Raw genomic sequence first — 3,905 nt, forward strand, 5'->3', positions numbered from 1 at the left:
GAAGAACCAGCCGCAGCAGGGAGGGGGGCTCGCCGGAGAGGTACCCCACTATCTATCTTAGGGTTCAGGGTGGGGGCGGTGGTCGCTGGCGGTGGCGTGGGGATTGCCGGAGAAAAAGGTCGGCACGGGGGGCCTGGAGGGATGGTCGGGGCGATGGTGGACCGGCGGTGGGGAGTGTTTTCGGGGCGGGCAACGGGGGGCTGCTATTTGGCCAGTGGTGGCTGGCGGCTCAGAGGGGTGGAGGTTGAAGATGAACCGTAGGCCCTTGATTTCGTATCCAACGGCTGCAAAATTGACTCACCAGATATGAAAAAGTCAGTCGACCGACGTGTAGCCTCACCTTGCTAGTGCATTCAGTTTCAACAGCAAAATTCAGTTTCGACAGCAAAATTCAGTTTCGACAGTTAAGTTCAGTTTCGACAGTTAAGTTCAGTTTTCACAGTTAAATTCAGTTTCGACAGTTAAGTTCAGAGATGAGCGGCTGATGTATTTTACATCCAGCACTTTGTGGTTATGTATTTTACGTCATGTATTGGAGATGCTATTAGAATTCCACTCAGGTTAACGTTGTTCGTTGTCTCTCTTGTCCTGCTTCAGCCTTGGCATCGTACAACTCACCGGAGCTGCTCCAACGACGAAACCCTCCATCACAGCGGAGCAGTACCTCGGGCTCCATCTCCAGATGACTAAGATCTTCTTCCCCTCCTCCGACAGCCAAGTCAGCCGGAGCATCCTCACCGGCCAACCCAATCATGCTGAGATCGACATGGCTTCGCCAAAGAGGTTGTACACTTGTTGCATCTCTTTTTTACTCTACATGTTATATATATTGTCCACTGAGCACTCGTAGTAATGGGAAATACGATTATTTTATCCTACTATATGACAAGCAGTGAGGTATCAAGCAACTTAGCTATCCGTGATGGACTCTCTTGAACGCCATCATTATTTATCTATGCACGTTTGAGCTATGCATTTGTCGATGGGCCTGGGAGTTGAGCTAGTATGGCAGTGGCCTGGGTCCAAAGTAATAGAAGTAGCACATAAACATTTTTTAGTGTAGGATTTTCCTTGCTCAAGCCTGCCTACTAGAATCGCCAGTGCTTGAAAGGAAAAGTGAATGAAAAACATAGGAATTGGAAAGTTTCCTATGGTACTACTTTTCATGAATTTGGTGCAAAGGAATGGAGCAAAGGAAAACTGTAGGATTTGTTCCTTTAGTGTCTCCTTGAAAGAAAAACCATAGGAATTCTAATTTCCACTTCTCCTCCTTTTCATATTCCTATTCATCAAGCACAAGACTAAGAGATAGTAGCATAATAGCATTATAACCGTACATTTTCTTGTGGTTTGACTTAATCTCACCATGCTTTTTTGCATCATGTGATCTTCCAATTGTTGTGAATCAAACACCCAGATTGGCAGAAATCCTATGTTTTCAAATTCTCTGTTTTGCACGTGCATTCTTATCCTATTCCTGTCTATTTCCTATCCCTGCATTGTTAGAATCCTCAAATTCAAACAAGCCCTTACTCAATTACTTCTGTTACAGATATGTGTCAAAGAAAACCTTGTGTGGTTTGTCCTGCTCCTGCGGCGCTGTGTTCCACCCCAGCTCAGCTGCTCCAACGATGGAAGGGTTCACCACAGCAGGGATCCGCTCTCCAGACTGTCTTTCACCACCTCAGATCTTCTTCCCCACCACCGGTAGCCACGACAACTGCATTACCATCATCAACTAAGCAGATGACCTTGAGGACTACACAGGTCTGCAAGAGAGGTCGCACTCTTCCGTGTCTTCTTATGTTATGCGTCGCTAAATACGATGACATGCTACATTATCATCGTGTTCACCTATTAGACTCCGAGTCAGGTCCAAACTAATGCTGAAACTTGATTTTTTAAATGGTTGTGGGGTACATATTGGGGCAGCAATCAGTACTATCTAGTTAATCTCCGGTGTCTACTATGAGTTTCATGTTGGGTGCAAACAAACATTAAAGGAGCCATTATCTGTATTTTTTAACTAAAGCTATTATCTGCCTGCTATCATTGGTTTTGGGTCTATCCACAGTTTGCTACCATCACTCTGGATTTGTGCATGCACTCCTTACATAATCTCACTATGTTTTATTCCTAAGCATGCCAGTTATTGTACACAATGGAACTGATCATGTAGAGCAAAAGAGACGAGCCTTGCGTGGCAATAAAATTTCACGCAAACGTCGTTCCATGGTGGACGCAAAGGCAGCCCCCCTCCACCCATTTCGGATCGTAATCAAGAGGAAGATAACTGTTCCGAGGGAGATTCAGAAGGAGAAGACCACTCCTATTTACCACATGAGGTCTTCTCTCTAATTTGGCATGCTGATGTTGGTAATATCATGCATATGGTGCCTTGCATTGCTTACTGTATACATTAAAGATGTCATCTGCTTAGTTTAGACATGCTTTGTGTCAATGCCATTTGTTTTGTTTCTTTATCATATATGTGAATCATGCAATGCCATCTTGTCTAGCCAGGCATCATATATGTGAATTTTGCAATGCCACCCTGGTTAGCCAGTCATCTTATATGTGAATTATATCATGCCATCATTTTTTTATTACGTGTTAAATTTGTCAACAATTTTAGTACATTCAATTAATCTTCCTGTGCATCAGCCATTCGACATGGTCATGGAAAAATCTAGAGTGGAAACAAGGTCTTTAGAGCAGACAATGCTATCTGACGAAGCGCATGTCTTGCTGGTTACCGATAGCTCCTCAGAGGAGGATTCAGAGACAGATGACCAGTCATATCCCCCCCCCCCCCGAGGTGCATGCCCTAACTTGGCAGGGTTATGTTGCTCATATCGTGTGTATGGTATCTTGCATTGCTATGTCATTTGCTTAGTTTAGACATGATTTGTGTGAATGCCACCTCTTTAGTGTCTAATTACCATATATGTGAATTATGCAATGCCATCTTGTTGCAAGACATTATATATGTGAATTATGCAATGTTATCTTGTTGCAATACATTATGTATGTGAATTATGCAATGCCATGCTGTTTCGGCAAGCGTCCTATATGTGAATTATATAATGCCGTCCTTTTTTTGTATTTATCATTGCTTTTGTCGAAAATGTTTGTATATTCAACTGCTCTTCCTATGCATCAACCATTTGAATTGGTGATGGAGAAATCTGGAGTGAAAACAAGGTCTTCAGAGCAGACAATGCTGCCTGCTGAAGCAGATATCTTGCTGGTAACAGATAGCTCTTCAGAGGAGGATTCAGAGGCAGATGACCAGTCCTATTATCCCCCTGAGGTGTATGCTCAAACTTGGCAGGGTTATATTACTCATATAATGCATATGTCGTATTGCAATACTTAGTTTTTACATCATATACACAATATTGAATGCCATCTCCTTAGTTGACACATCATATATGCGATTGCCCTCTGCTCACTTCCTTAGTATATAAATCATATATTTGAATTATGTCATGCCATGATGTTTACATAGACAACATGTATCTGAATTATGGCATGCCAACCCATTTTCTAAAGACATAATATAGTTATATCATCTCATCCTGTTTACATAGTCATCATATTTTAAATTATGTCATTCTATCCGTGAATTATATCATGCCATCATGTTTCCATCGACGGCATTTTTGTGGCTTATGGCATGCCAACCACTTTAATAGACACATCGTATAGTTATATCATGTCATCCTGTTTACATAGTCATCATTTATTGAAGTATGTCATTCTATCCTGTTTAGTTAGCCATCATACATGTGAAATTGTGTCATGCTATCCTGTTTAATTAGCCATCATATATGTGAAATTATGTCCTGCTATTCTGTTTGCTTAGACAACATAAATGTGAATTATTGCATGCCCTGTTTTCT

This window comes from Triticum dicoccoides, chromosome 2B, assembly GCF_002162155.2.
Source record: "Triticum dicoccoides isolate Atlit2015 ecotype Zavitan chromosome 2B, WEW_v2.0, whole genome shotgun sequence".
NCBI lineage: Eukaryota > Viridiplantae > Streptophyta > Magnoliopsida > Poales > Poaceae > Triticum > Triticum dicoccoides.